The sequence below is a fragment of the Pleurodeles waltl genome, chromosome 2_1, assembly GCF_031143425.1.
Source record: "Pleurodeles waltl isolate 20211129_DDA chromosome 2_1, aPleWal1.hap1.20221129, whole genome shotgun sequence".
Taxonomy (NCBI): Eukaryota; Metazoa; Chordata; class Amphibia; order Caudata; family Salamandridae; genus Pleurodeles; species Pleurodeles waltl.
Genome location: NC_090438.1, coordinates 784,508,339 through 784,524,732, shown reverse-complemented (window position 1 = coordinate 784,524,732; position 16,394 = coordinate 784,508,339).

The window sequence follows — 16,394 nt, the reverse complement described above, 5'->3', positions numbered from 1 at the left end:
GTTATGTCTTCATCAGATGGTTCACATGGTCTTTTTCATCTCTACATAGCAAAATGTTGAAACTAAGCAAGCAGGCAATGAGTTTCTGATGGTTGAATTTATTACAGTGCTGATGCAGTAAATAACATTTGGACAGAAAAGAAGAAAAAAATAAAGTGAAGGTGTCAGTAATGGTGAATGAAATATTTGGAGTAGATTCCACACCATTGGGAGTCCAAAGTCCAGAGCACTCCTCCCATTGGAACTGGTAGGTTGTTCAGGATCAGTCAACACAAAGAAGTTCCTTTAGGAAGAGGTAACCTGCTGGCAGTGGTCAGTGTCTTGCCATCATCACCTCCTGGTTTCTTTTCTGGATATCCCCACTAGCGAGATTGGGGGAGATCTGCTGCTACAGAGGCAGGGGTGTCTGGGGTGGGTTCTTCTACTGACAGGGCCTCCCTTGCATTGGCTGGCACTGATGTAGATGTGCCTGGTGTTGATGAGCCAAAGGAAGGAGAAAATTGGTTTGGAAATGCCCGGCTTAGGACTCTGTGAATGTCCCTCATTACCTTTGTTAGGGAGACCATGTTGGTATTGGAGACACACATCTGTTCTCACATGTCCCTATGCATGTACCTTAGAATTCCAGGAGTTCAGCCAAGACCGGGCCCATCACGCCTTTGAACTCCTGATAGACCCCCAATACATGACTGATGGTGTCCTGGCCAGAAGCAGCCCCAGTGGCCTCACCCCGCTGGCCCACAGCATCCCTCCCACGCACCCTACCCCAACAGGCATGTGTTCTTGCCACATAGTGCCCACGCCCACTGGTTCCTGGACCATCATTTCCCAAAGTGTTGCGCTGCAACTCAGGATCCAAGACTGAGGGGTACAAGATGGTAGACATTGTTCTCGGTACATAGGTTGGGGGGGGGGTGAATGTTTGCCTGTAATTTGGAGGCAACCAAGCTGGGAAGTGTTGATGTGACCAAAGTGAGACTCACTGTTGGTGTCTGGCCAGGTTGCTGAGATGGGCCAGAACTATCCTCCACATCCAGATGTCCAGGAGCTCTTCTTCACTGATGGCTTCATCCAAGGGGGTAGTGGCATTCTCTTCTGTGGCTTCTGTGTGTCCAGTGGCAGTTCAACCTATTGATGTGAAGGTTACAATGTTAGTTTGCATTGTGACATCTGCCTCCAACAATTTATTGTTACCTTAAGCATAGACCTAGTACAAAGTAAATTTGCAGTTAATCATATTGTGGCAAGTACCCATGATATTGATTGTATCGACCTGACATTTTTGAAGCATGCCAGTTCCATCGAAGTCAAACAGCTGCTGAAATGTGCAGATCATTAGCATTTGGGAGGATGGCATGAGAATGCGATCTTCCCATCAGTGTAGACAAAACAATTCCTAGTCAAGCTATGTGTTTGGCCATTTTGAGACCTAGTTGATTGTATTGCAGGCAGACCCAGGAGTTTGTTGTATATGTGACTAGAGTCATCATGTGGTCAGTGCATTGTAAATGTGTTTTCTGCCAATGGCATTCTGGTGATGCATCTTGAGGCCTTTGGGATCATTGTTTTGCACACTGGGTAAGGTGTCCTTCCTGTCCTCAATAGTTTCATCTTGGGTTAGCAGCTCAAGAATGAACTATGTGGCCAGACAAAGCTCAGAGTTGAGCATGAGCTGTATCTTGGTCACTACCAGATGAGTACATGTCAGTTGAGAGTTAGCAGGCAATGGTATTTGGACAAGTGACCACTGGTCTGGTGTTTGGAGTTACTGAAACAGTGCCTCCTGGGAGGAGCAGTCAGGTCACTATCTATACTACACAAACATGACAAATGTTATCCTCCCAGGTGGGTAAACTTCAATTGAGAGTTCACAAATAGATGGATTTGGGCAAGTGAACATTGTTTTTGTAGTTGGAGTTAGAGAAAAAGGGCCCCAATACTTCTCACCACCATACAAATGTTATCCTCCCAGATGAGTAGATTTCATTTAAGAGTTAAGACACAAGGGTATTTGGGCATGAGAACACTGGGCTGGTCTTTGGAGTTACAGAAACAGGGCCTGCTGGGAGTTGCATTCATGTTACTCTCTCCAGTACACACACCATACAAATGATATCCGCCATATGAGTACACTTCATTTGTGAGCTACCAAACAGAAGCCTTTGGAGCAGAGGACACTGCATTGGTGGTTAGAGTGACAGTAACATAGCCTCCTGGGAGTTGCAGTCATGTAACTCTCACTAGTACACACACTATACAAATGTTATCCCCCCAGGTGAGTACACTTCATTTGTGAATTACAAACAGGAGTCTTTGGAGTTGAGGGCACTGGGCTGGTGAGTAAAGTAACTGTGGATTTAGCAGTTATTTCAGTCCCTCTACTACACATGCTATAGTAATGGTATCCTCCCAGCTGTGTGAACTTACATTGAGGTGTGCCAAACAGGGGTCTTTCGATGAATGAACACTGTTCTGGTGTTTGGAGTTGCTGAAACAGTACATCCTGTGAGTTGCAGTCAGGTTATTCCATCTAGTTCACACACTTTTCCAATGTTCTCCTCCCTGGTGGGTATACTTCATTTCTGAGTTGACAAACAGGGGCATATGGGCAAGTGACCACTGGAGATATAGAAACAGGGCCTGCTGGGAGTTGGAGTCATGTCAGTCCCTCTACTACATACACTATTCAAATATTATCCCCCCAAGTGAGTGTACATCATGTGTGAGTTACCAAAAGAGGTCTTTGAACAGGTGGACACTGGATTGGTGAGTGGAGTGACAGTAAAAGTGGCGAAAGGTGAGCTGTGGGCATGCATGGCATAGCATTTTGGTTAAATTATTTGAGTGTTGACTTACCAGACTCCACTCCCCCAGGTATTCCTGTCAAGCCTTGGAGGAGAGGACACTGAACTGGTGTTTGGGGTAACAGTAACAGAGCCTCCTGTGAGTTGTAGTAATAAATCTCTGTGTACTACACACACTATACAATCACCCAGGTGAATGAACTTCAATTGGGAGTTAAGACACAGAGGCCCTTGGGCAAGAGTACACTGGGCCAGTGCTTGGAGTTACAGATACATGGCCTGCTGGGAGTTGCTGTCATGGCACTCCCTCTTGTTCCCAACACTTGACAAATGGTATACTCCCAGGTGAGTCAAGAGCATTGGAGAGATTAAAAACAGGTGTATTCGGGCAAGTGAACCCTCTGCTGGCGTTTGGAGTTACAGACAAAAGGGCTGCTGGGAGATGCAGTCATGAAACTCCCTGTACTATACACACTATACAAATTGTATCCTCCCAGATGAGTTCACTTCCAGTTAAAGTTACTAAACAATGTTTTTTGGACAAGGGAACACTGGACTCATGGTTGGTTTTACAGATACAGGGCCTTCCTGGCCTTAGTAGTCATGTCTCTACCTCTACTTCCCATATTTGACAAATGGTATCCTCCCAGGTGAGTGAAGTTCATTTGTGATTAGCCAAAAAGGGATATGTGAAGAGGTGACTACTGGTCTGGTGTCTTGAGTTGTAGAATAGTGCCTGCTGGGAGAGGGAGTCATGTCAGGCTCTGTACTACACACCTTTTACACATGCCATCCCCCTAAGTGAGTACACTTCAATTGTGAGTTACCAAACAGAGGTCTTTGAACAGGTGGACACTGGAGTGGTGAGTGGAGTGACAGTAAAAGTGGCAAAAGGTGAGCTGTGGGCATGCATGACATAGCATTTTGGTGAAAGAAATTGAGTGTTGACTTACCAGACTCCACTCCCCCAGGTATTCCTGTCAAGCCCTCAGGATGCAGGATGGCCAAGACATTCTCCTCCCAGGGAAAGAGATGTAATGGGGTACTGGGAGGGACACCACCAGCCTTCTTGGCCTGCAGCAGGTGCCTGGAGACCAGGGAATGACCCTTACCCATGAGGTTGTTTCACCTCTTCCTAACATTCTCCCTTGTGCCAAGAGTGGTGCCTATAGCGTTCACTCTATCGACGATCCTGTCCAACATTTACATTTTTTTACTGAGAGGAGTATGCTGGACTTGTGCTCCAAACAATTGTGGCTGTACTGTTAAGATTTCATCCACCATGTCTCTTAACTCATCCTGAGAAAAACAGGGATTTTTGGAACGTGACATGGTGGAACAAAAAAAAAGGTTGACTAGACGTACCAAACAGGGAAGTGCAATAGGGTGTGAATGGACAAAAGTGTGTGCAGGGTGTTTAATGGGATGGTGAAACAAGGGGTGTCTAATCTGTGTAATAATCGATATGTGCTGGTCATGGTTCTTTGACTCCAAGTGGAAATGCAAAGGATTGTTGTCTGTGAATGGTTGTGTTTTATAGTGTTCCTTCCATGTGTGCCCAGTGCAGCAATGTGTGTCAGCTGTGTTGTTTTCAAATTCAACCAATGTGCAGTTGTGTATGAATTTACTGACCATGGACCACTGTGGTTCTGACGGCCATTGGCTGACCTCCATGGGGGTCCACCTTGACGACTGTGTGCTTGTAATAAGGTCAGTGGTTGATTGCAGTGCTGTTGGCACTGGAAGTTGGACTGCCTATTTCCAGGCCTCCGTGCCACTGGCAGTCTGCCTTTTTTCATTGACTGTCAGCGGTCCTTCCTGTATAAATCATAATAGGGTGGTCTGAGAGACCACCAACATGGCGGTCTTTTTAGGACTGCCAACAAGGCCGTCTGGCGGTCCAACTGTCGAACTAGTAATGAGGCCCTAAGTAGGATTCCAAGAAAGTCAAAAGATTAATAACAACAGCTCTACAATATTATCCCCACAAGGGTGCATGTGAATGGATCCCATAGTCTAATTTAGGGAGAGTGTTTGGCTTCTCTTTATTAAATGCTGGATATCAGTTGATATTGTACCCTTATGTTTTTTGAGGATTTGTCAATTTTTATGTGAAAGCAACACATTGAAGGATGTTTGAAGTGGTTGCATGTGACTCAGCGGGTCATCTAGCAATGGCTTGTAATACTGCAGCTTAGTGAAGAATTCAAGCTTTGTAAAAGGCTTTTTAAGCATTTACTTCTGACTTGAGAGCGACATTTGCTAAAGTCTTGAAGGACTGAAGCCTTGTTTTGACTTCAATTGTTGTGACTCATGAGGGACCTCTAATAATGACCTGAGGGACCATAGTTATGAAAAGGCCAAATCTATTGGCTTTGCCGGAGCTTGTGTGTTATACATATCGAGGGTAATAATAGTCTTAGCTTCATGTGCTCAGTTTAGTAAACACATGTTACGTAATAGACTAAAAATCCCTTTGTATTAAAGAAAGTTTATTTACCCTTTTGAAATTTGTCCTAGGAAGAGGGTGGACACTAGCCTGTTTAATTAATACCATGTTGTAAACTGGACTTAACATATATTTAACCATATGGTGAAACACATATAAAAATACACAAAATCGTATGCAAGTACCCAGATTCCAGGGTTGTTTGAATAAATATAGCTGCAAAAATATGGATGAAAAAATTATTGCTCCAAAATATCCAGAATACAAATATTGAATTTGTATGCTTTTCATGTAATATCAAGCATATTCCCAACAGAAATATAGACAATCACAATATCATAAAAAATGTGTAAGTTATCTAACTTTAAATATTATGCATTCTATTTATGTATACATATAGATATAGATATATATATATATATATATATATATATATATATATATACATATATCTCATCTTCAAAATGAATATCACATTTAAATCCAATATCCTTTACTACAATATTAAAATGTATTTACAAAATAATTTACAAGCATAAGTTAAAATACGTAATTTAAAATGACAAAAAATAATAAATGTTAAAAAATATATATTATATAAACATAAATATATAAAATACCAATAAAAAATAGTCATAATTTCAATAACTAGATAGTAAAACATGTAAAGGGGTAGGTTTACTATTCCCATTCTAATCTGAACAACAGTAGGGATGGCGTTGGACTTCAAAGGTGTTAAATTTATTATTTCCACAGCAATGTATTTTCCTACTCAAATGTAAGCAAAAGTAAGGAAAGTGTTGGACTTTGGAAGGGTCATATTTACTGTTACCATTCTCAATCCGAGCTACAGTAGGAAAGGTGTATGATTTTACAGGGTTCAAATGTATTATTCCCACCCCACCATAAGCAAATGTAGGGAAAGTGTTGAACGCTGGAAAGGTTTGGCTTACTATTTTCACACCAACATATGCAAAAGCAGGGAATGTGTTGGGCTTTAGAGGGATCAGCTTTGTTGTTCCCACTCCAACATAGGCAACAATAGGGAATGTGTTGCACTTTGGAGGGGTTATATTTACTATTCCCACCACCCCAATCTAAGCAACAGTAAGGAAAAAGTTGGACTTCAGAGTGGGTCAAATTTACTATTCTCACTCTAGTCTCAGCAAAAGTAGAGGATGTGTTGGACTTTCGAGGAATTATGTTTACTATTCACAGTTCATCATAATCAAAAGCAGGGAGAGTGTTGGGCATTGGAGGGGTCAGATTTACTATTCCTGTTGAAAAGTTAGCAAAAGTAGAGCAAGTGTTAGACTCTGGAGGTGTTAGATCTACTATTCCCATTTCAATCTAAGCAACAGTAGGGAAAGTGTTGGACTTTGGAGTGGTCCGATTTACTATCCCCACTCCTACCTAAGCAACAGAAGAAAAAATTATATACTTGGGTAAATCGAATTTACTATTACCACACCTAAATCGTTTAAATAAAATATATAAAAATAGACCAAAAAATTTATACATATTTAGAATAGAATACATGTATACATTATTAAATATAATAACAAATACAATTAAGCATTAAAAAACATTTTTATTTTACAAACAAAAAGTAAATATTACATTTTAATTAATAATAAATATATTTTGAGTTCAAAAAGTAAATAAGTATAAAATTATTTAATACAATTTTAAAAAGTTAAAAACTGATCTACCAATTAACATTTAAGTGAAATCAACAAATAATTACAATAAAAATGAATCAATTAATAATCTGCACAGTTGCTGAGTATCATTACAGTTAATTTATTTACAAAATGTTTGATGAATTTTCAACTGGCCTATTTTTAATGTTAGTATAGGTCCACCTGCACATTCAAGATAAAATATAACCTCAAAAAGTCCTTTTTAGGTCGCACAAGCGCTGCTTTTCGGACGTGTTGTTATCTATGTGGGCTTTTAACCATGCCCACCACACGCCCATCACTTTCACTTGCTCGTGGGATAGCCTTCCAAAAAACCTAGAATGACATTGGTAAATGCTTTACGTTCGTCCATCCCTGGGGCAGTGCTGTTACCACCTCGGTCATCGACCCTGTTACATGGATAACTGCACTTTTGCCGATACGTTTGACTGCGAGTGAACTTCTTTTTTCTTTTGTGTCTCTCCGCGTTCATGCTCATGGTGGCCGTGGACAAAAATGTATTAATGTGACAAGGTATAAAAATATTTGGGCCATTCATTCAAGTTCTGTATTTTTCACTATATTTTGTCCAAAATCTAAAATGTTGATCCTTCTTAAAATATTATGTTTGCCAAGTCAATGTCCCAATAAAGTCTAATTGCTGGTTCTTAAGCCTATTGCTCAAATTAAACTTTGTTCCAAACTTCAAAACGTGTTCTGTGCTCGGTTAATTTCTTGCACATATCAACTTTGTTTCCGTTCAATAGTGTGTGTTTTCATTTTTCTATTTAGTTTTAAATTCAATAGTGCTGGGTTGCTGGTGTATATTCGTTGTCATTGTTTAAAGGTACTTTTTTCATTTCTGTGCAAAAATAACATGCAGATACACACTGAAATGTTGTTTCTCATTTACGTTACTGTGGATTAAGCCATGTTAGACAGTATTTACTAGCCGTCCAATTCTTTTGTGATGATTTATGTTTGTAGTCGTTTTATTGCTTGTAGCAAAAGGTTGAGTGTGTTAGATTATTTTTATTTATGTTCTGTGGCATTCTATTAGATTCTATTCTATTAAAGGGAATTGTGCAGGAAATGTTTATTGGAGGAAATGTGTAGTTATTGATATATCTTCCATTCAGGATAACATGGTTTCAAATCTCACCAGTCATATTAAATTGAGCTATAAAGAAAATTATTTATTGAACAAAGTGGTATTGTACTTAGCCCATGCTTTGTAGCAGTGTAACGGTGTAACAGGGGTGATTTGAGAGTTTGTGCAATTTATATCACACATGAATAATCCCCACAGGGCAGTTTTGTGTAATTTCGTGAAAGCAAATTATTCCAATTTTGCACACCCCTAATTTAGTCATAGCAGAAAACAACTTTCTTGAGAAAATATTAATGTATGGGCAAATTAGTGCCATAATGTAAGAAACTGTGGGGGTCATTCTGACCCTGGCGGTCATTGACCGCCAGGGTTAACGACCGCGGGAGCACCGCCAACAGGCTGGCGGTGCTCCCAAGGGCATTCTGACTGCGGCGGTATGGCCGCGGTCAGAAACGGAAAACCGGCGGTCTCCCGCCGGTTTTCCGCTGCCCTGAGGAATCCTCCATGGTGGTTTTGACCGCCAGGAACAGGATGGCGGTGAGGGGTGTCGTGGGGCCCCTAAAAGATTTTCAGTGCCATGCAGACACTGAAAATCGCGACGGGTGCTACTGCACCCGTCGCACCCTTCCCAATCTGCCGGCTCCATTCGGAGCCGGCTTCCTCGTGGGAAGGGGTTTCCCGCTGGGCTGGCGGGCGGCCTTCTGGCGGTCGCCCGCCAGCCCAGCGGGAAACACAGAATAACCGCCGCGGTCTTCTGACCGCGTAGCGGTATTCTGTTGGGGGAACTTTGGCGGGCGGCCTCCGCCGCCTGCCAAAGTTAGAATCACCCCCTGTGTGTATTAGTGGTCAAGGATGTGAGAACTTCTATTGGGAACCAAGTGCCCCCATTGTAAGAGTTGAGTCTCCAAGCGTAGTGCAGAAGAACAGTCCAAGGGCTAATCAGGAGTAGTGCTGTGAATAATTTCAACTCACTAGTACTTAGCAACAGTACAGTCAGCACTATTTTGTTTACAAAGGAAAAGTACCATTATCACACACATACTACTGAATGCTATGCACTACATTGCAAATATATTATTTCAGGTAGCGTTGGTGATACCCTCTTTGCACCAAAGGTATTCCTTATGGATCCTGAACTTGGTAACCACAATACCGCCACCTACACCAAATACAACATTGCAATATAAGGCTTATCGGTATAATTAAGGGAGACTTAATAACTATGTCAGGATGACACCACATTAGTACCAATAAGTAAATAGCATACTTTCTCAATGTAACTCCAACAAAATTATGGGTACTATATCAGTATTCAATATAATTTATTATAAGTGTAAACATTGTATTGCCTGTGGCCAATATTACCAATAAAGCATTTTCAAATCAAAAACATGTATGACACAGTCTTCCTTTAACTCGTTCGCCGCCACAGACGTAATGGTTACGTCCGGTGGCACAGAGCTCAGGCGCCACGGACGTAATCATTACATCCTGGGACTGGCCCTCAGGGGAAGCGCTGGCTCTCCCTCTGAGGGCCTCCACCCCACCACCCCAGGGCAGGGCTAGAATCGCTTCCCCTTCCACCTCCACCCCCACCTGGCCCCCCTAGTGACGTCTGATGATGTCAGAGCACGATTGCGCACTGACCTCATCAGAGGTCAACTTCCGTTGCGCTTGAAGCTGACCTTATGAGAAACAGATTAGTTTCTCATCGGTACCGGGGGCAGGGGAGGCAGAGAGGCATGAAAAGGTAAGGAAAGGCTTTTCCTTAACTTTTCATGTCTCTCTGAGCATTCCTGCAGCACGATCGCATAGTGATCATGCTGCAGGAATGTCATCTAGACACCAGGGATGTTTGTTTACCATAGGTAAACAAAGAAGGGGAGTGGCCCCTTGGGCAAGGGTCGCTCCTAAGGGGGCAAATTTATTATACGGTCATTTCTGTCACCCTGGGGGCAGATTGGCCTATATTAATTAGGCCGATGAAGCCACTAGGCACCAGGGATGTTTTTTTTTTTTTTTTTTAAATATATTGATAAGGGGAGCGACCTCTTAGGCCAAATTTTTTAATTAGGCGATCGTCCTATATTAATTATGCCGATGTGCCCCCAGGGGGGTAGAAGCCACTAGACACCAGGGATTTTTATAATTTTATTTATATTGATAAGGGGGGGGGCACCCCTTAGGCAAGGGTCGCTCCTTGGGGGAATTTTTTTTACTAGGCCTTTTCTGCCCCCCCCCCCTTAGGCAAGGGTCACTCCCCGGGGTACAATTTTTTTATTAGGCCTTTTCTGCCTCCCCCCCCCCCTTGGGCAGATCATCCTAGATTAATTAGGCCGATGTGCTACCAGGGGGGGCAAAAGCCACTAGACACCAGGGTAATTTTTATTTATTTATATTTATATTGATAAGGGGGGGTGACCCCTTAGGCAAGGGTCGCTCCCCGTGGGGAAACTTATTTATTAGGCCTTTTCTACCCTCCTGGGGGCAGATCGGCCTAAGTAATTAGGCTGATCTGCCCCCGGGGGGGGGCACAAGCCATTAAGCACCAGGGATTTTTTATATTTTTTATGTAGATTAATAAGGGGAGCGACCCCTTAGGTAAGGGTCGCTCCCCGGGGGTAAATTTTTTAATTAAGCCTTTTCTGCCCCCCGGGGGCAGATTGGCCTAAATTAATTAGGCGGATCTGCCCCCAGGGGGGCTTAAGCCATTAGGAACCAGGGATGTTCTTTTATTTTTTATTAAGATTGATAAGGGGAGCGACCCCTTAGGCAAGGGTCGCTCCCCGAGGGGCAATTTTTTTATTAAGCCTTTTCTGCCCCCCTGGGGGCAGATTGGCCTAAATTAATTAGACTGATCTGCCCCCAGGGGGGCACAAGACATTAGGAACCAGGGATGTTCTTTTATTTTTTATTTATATTGATAAGGAGAGCGACCCCTTAGGCAAGGGTCACTCCCCGGGGGGCAATTTTTTTATTAGGACTTTTCTGCCCCCACTGGGGGCACATCAGCTTATATTAATTAGGCAGATCTGCCCCAGGGGGGCAGAAGCCACTAGACATCAGGGATTTTTTTTCTTTTTCTTTATATTGATAAGGGGAGCGACCCCTTAGGCAAGGGAGGGCAAATTGTTTTTAGGCCACTTCTGCCCCAGTTGGGGGCAGATCAGCCTATTTCTATTAGGCTGATCTTCCCCGGGGTGAGTGGGGGGGCAGAAACCAGTTAGGCACCAGGGATAGGTGTGTGTGTATGTGTTTTGTTTGAGGGGGCAGCCCCTTGGGCAAGGGTCGCTCCCCATGGGGGCACATTACTGTTGGCCATATTGCCCCATTTGGGGGCAGATTTGCCTATTTTTGGAAGGCCCATGCGCCCCCAAGAAGGGCAGAAAGCCCACCAGAGACCAGGGAAGATTTTATTTTCAAAATAAGAGGGTGGGGTTATGGCCATACCCCCACCACAAATAAATGGGGCCAAAGTTGTTCTGTCGGCAGAATGGGCAATTACCCCCAATCCACACCTGGGGGGGGGGGGGCATAATGTCTACTAGATGCCAGGGAATTAAAAAAAAAATTATGTGGTGGTGGCTACCAACCATTATGGACATGGTTATGCCCACAAGCCAAATGAAGGGGGTAGCAGTCTTTCATCTCTCCTCCCACACACTAAAACATCTTATGCCACAGCAAGCAGGAGGACATTTGATTATTTGGGGTTTTGGTTTTACATTTGGGCCATGAGAGCTTGGCTAACTCTCAAAATCATCCAACTTGGAATGGTGAGCGCTGCACTTTTTGGACTTTGGGACACTGCCATGTAGAAAAATACACACGACCAGACACATCTAAAAAACTGAACATCTGGGTGAGTCCAGGGTGGTGTGCTTCCCATGCACCCCACACCATGTTCCTACCCACAATGCCCTGGAAACCTCTAACTTTGCTGGAAATCACAAATTTTCCACATTTTTTTAATGGAACCTTCCGGAATCTGAGGAATCCACAAAATTCTTAGCACTCAGCATTGTCTCATCTATACAGATAAAAACTCTGCCCCACTTGTCAGCAAAAAGTGCTTTATTTTTCTAACTGCCCTTTTGGACCCGCTTTGGTTCCCCTTCAATTTCGAAAATCGCTGTTTGCAATGTGCAAAATGCTTGCAACATCTGGCCTCTAATATGCAACTGAAGACATTTTTAGGACAGAGATAGAAATGTAGATGGCCCCACCTTTAAGGTACATACAATGACAAGTTTAGTGCTCAAGGGCAGTTTCAGATGTGATTAAAGACTAACAAAGCATTAGAAGATAGCTAATCTTCTTTTCCTAAAAGGTTTAAAAAGGCTGTGAAATGTTTAGGTGGGCATGGGCTTCAGGGTATATTCAGGACATTATTAGCAGCCGTTTCACCAAGGTCATACTTTGGTGAAGACAATATTATTGACTGTGAAATGAATGAACTCTTAGTAATAATTGAAGAAACACATTAAAAATGAACGGACAAGATAAGGGTCAGGCATAGGGGAAAAAGGGGCATTTCACTGTGAACTATAGTCCAGCTACAGACCATACCATCCTGTGTATTGGAGTAAATGAATTAGCTGGAATTGCAGAAGGAGACAATATACTCATATTAGACCTGAACGCAGTTTGGAACACTGATAATGATTAATGATAGAATGGGAACAGCTATTACGCACTTAACGTCCTTTCTCAAAGAAACTTAAAGGCAAACTTGACTAGCTAGGTTTCCATGACATCTGACATAAACAACATGACACACAACTAGTTTGTACATTCCCACAGATCAATTGAACACATTCAAGGATTGAATACATTTGAACCAATAATGCATTTGCCCAATTTCTTTCCTGAGAAAGTGACAATATCTATATTAACTGGAGGCCCACAGCATTTCAAACAGGTACAGAACTGAGGTCGGGATTGCACAATGCCAGGTATATGTGCATTCAAAACGTTTTGGAGAGGCTGGCATATGTGTGACTGTCTGGAGCATAGTTATGTAGGCTGTGGCTTGGCTGATGTAATGATTTACCCAAGGATTTAAAAGTCACAGTGACACCTGCAGTTTGGGATTTTTCAGGAAAAGATATAGGCGGTCATTACAACCCTGGCGGTCGGTGTTAAAGCGGCGCTAAGACCGCCAACAGGCCAGCGGAAACAATTTGCCATTACGACCATGGCGGAAACCGCCAACAAAGACAGCCACTTTAACACTCCGACCGCCATGGCGATACAAACAAACAGCTTGGCGGTCACCGCCAACAGACAGGCGGAAGACAAAGTAACGCCCACAGTATCACAACCTACCAATCTGCCACCTTTTCCGGGGTGGATTTACTGCGGATAAAAACACGGCGGAAACAGGATTTCGAAGGGAAAACGCTTACCTCTACACACCCCACGAGGAACCAGGACACCATGGAGCTGGAACTCCAAATTCTCCCTGCAATAGTCTTCCTGCTCCTCTACCAGGATCACGAACGCCGGCGGCGAAGACCATGGTGAGTACTGCACTTACGACACAGGGGAGGGAAAAAACAGGGACACACACACGCAACACCCCCACCCCACCCTCACCCACTACAACACACACACTAATACATATTAATACATGATAGATACAACCCCCACCCCCCCGGAAGAATGCAAAGACAAAAGAAAATGAGTGTAACCATTGTAATATATTAAAATCAAGTACGCAAAAATATATATATACACCATAAACAAAATATACACCAAGCATAGTAGTCCAGGCAGTGCTCCAATTAACTCCGTGGAACACTGGGCCCACACGGTATGGGCGAGGCCCACACAAGATCCCCGACCATGACGGAGAGAACACTGCAGGTGCATCAGAGAGCAAGAAAACAGGCACCTCAGGGGGAGGGAAAGGGGGGGCACCTCAGCCGGTTGAGTGCACGATGCCAAATCCATGAGAGAGCCACATGCTCATTGTTCAATCCTGGGGAGTGCAAAGCCGCAGTCTCTCAAGTCTCTACAGTGGGTGGGTTGCCCACTGTTCAATCCTGGGGAGTGCAAAGCCACAGTCTCTCAAGTCTCTACAGTAGGTGGGTTACCCACTGTTCCATCCTGGGGAGTGCAAAGCCACAGTCTCTCAAGTCTCTACAGTGGGTGGGTTGCCCACTATTCCATCCTGGGGAGTGCAAAGCCACAGTCTCTCAAGTCTCTACAGTGGGTGGGTTGCCCACTGTTCAATCCTGGGGAGTGCAAAGCCACAGTCTCTCAAATCTCTACAGTGGGTGGGTTGCCCTCTGTTCCATCCTGGGGAGTGCAAAGCCACAGTCTCTCAAGTCTCTACAGTGGGTGGGCTGCCCACTGTTCTATCTTGGGGAGTGCAAAGCCACAGTCTCTTAACTGGATAACAGTCTCCACTGGTTCTGGAGGAGGCATTGTGCCCAGAGTACTTCATCCTGCTAAGGACAGAGGTAGTGGATGACAGTCTCCACTGGTTCTGGAGGGGGCTTTGTGCCCAGAGTGCTTCATCCTGCTAAAGACAGAGGTAGTGGATGTATCTCTCCACTGGTTCTGGAGGGGGCTTTGTGCCCAGAGTGCTTCATCCTGCTAAGGACAGAGGTAGTGGATGTATCTCTCCACTGATTCTGGAGGGGACCTGGTGCCCAGAGTGCTTCATCCTGCTAAGGACAGAGGTAGTGGATGTATCTCTCCACTGGTTCTGGAGGGGGCATTGTGCCCAGAGTGCTTCATCCTGCTCGTGACGGACTCAGTAGTGTCAGTGCCCTTGGCGCTCAAGGGCCAGCAGTACTTGAGGCGGCGGTGCCCTGTTCAGCGGTGCTTGGAGTGGCGGTGCCCTGTTCAGCAGTGCTTGTGGCGGCGGTGCCCTGTTCAGCGGTGCTTGGAGCGGTGGGCTCCTTTGCAGTGACTCAGCTGGTGGTGGTCCTCTTTGTCCCAACAGGGCTTGTGCTGGCTTTCCTCTCTGTCCCAGCGGAGCTTTTGCTGGCGGTCCTCTCTGACCCAGTGGGGCTTGTGCTGGCGGTCCTCTCTAGCCCAGCGGGGCTTGTGGTGGTGGTCCTCTCTGTCCCAGCAGGGCTTGTGCTGGCGGTCCTCTCTAGCCCAGCGGGGCTTGTGGTGGCGGTCCTCTCTCGCCCAGCGGCGCTTGTGCTGGCGGTCCTCTCTAGCCCAGCGGGGCTTGTGCTGGCGGTCCTCTCTGGCCCAGCGGGGATGATGGCGGTGGCCTCCTGGGCAGCGGGGATGATGGCTGTGGCCTCCTGGGCAGCGGGGATGACGGCTGTGGCCTCCTGGGCAGCGGGGATGATGGCGGTCTCCTCCGCCGTGCTGCTCTTCCCAGACTTTCCTGGTTTCTTGTGGCCCTTCCCCAACTTGGAAGGTGTCGCAGCTGACTCCACACTCCCACTGGGACCCCTGAGAGCAGCTTTGGAGTCTTCCCCCTCTCCCGCTGGGCACTGGCCAACTTTTGATGCTTGACAGGTGGGGGACTGTCTGTGCTGTGGCTCCGTGCCACACTGGCTGCCCTGGTGGCCGGTGCACTCCAGATTCCGGTGACTACAGGCACCACTGGTCCCGGAGATGTTGTGGCTGAGGTGCCAGTTCAGGACCTAGGAGACGGACGGGGTGGGGGAGGTGTGGGAAAGAGGTCAAGGTTGGACAGGAAAAGTTTTTGGGAGACACTGGGACGGGTAGCTGGAGGGTGTTTGGGAGTGGAGGAAGAGGTTGTGGTTGTAGGAGGTGTTCGTTTGGTGACTTTGGGTGAAGGTGCATGCGCTGTAGGCTGTCGTGAGGTGAATGGCTGTTGGGTGGGTGTGTGCCTGCATTTGTGTATCTTGGGAGGTGGCGTCACAGACACACTGGGAGAGGACACAGGGGACGTGTGAATGGTAGTGGGGATCGTGACTGCACGTGAGCGGGGTGTGGTGGTGTTACTGCTGGTGATGGTAGTAGTGGCTGTAGATGTAGTGCATGCAGGTGTGAGTGGAGATGAGACTGGGAGGGAGGAGGGAGACGAGGAGGAGGGGGACACAGTGGAGGCAGTGGATGTTGGTGTGTCTGCATGTGTCTGATGCTTGCGTCAGTGCCTGTGGGATGTGTGGTGCTTATGTTTACCTGAGCTTCCCTTGTGTGTTGACGTGTGTGCATGCTGGTCTGTAGGTGTGCTTGTGATAGGCTGGGGTACAGGGGATTGGGTCTGGGTGGAGGAAGTTGGAGGGGGGAGGATAGACACAGGGACAATGGCTGCCATCAGTGCTGAGGCCAGAGTCTGAAAAGCTCGCTGAAGGGCCGCCTGACCAGAATGAATGCCCTCCAGGAATGCATTGGTTTGTTGCAACTGC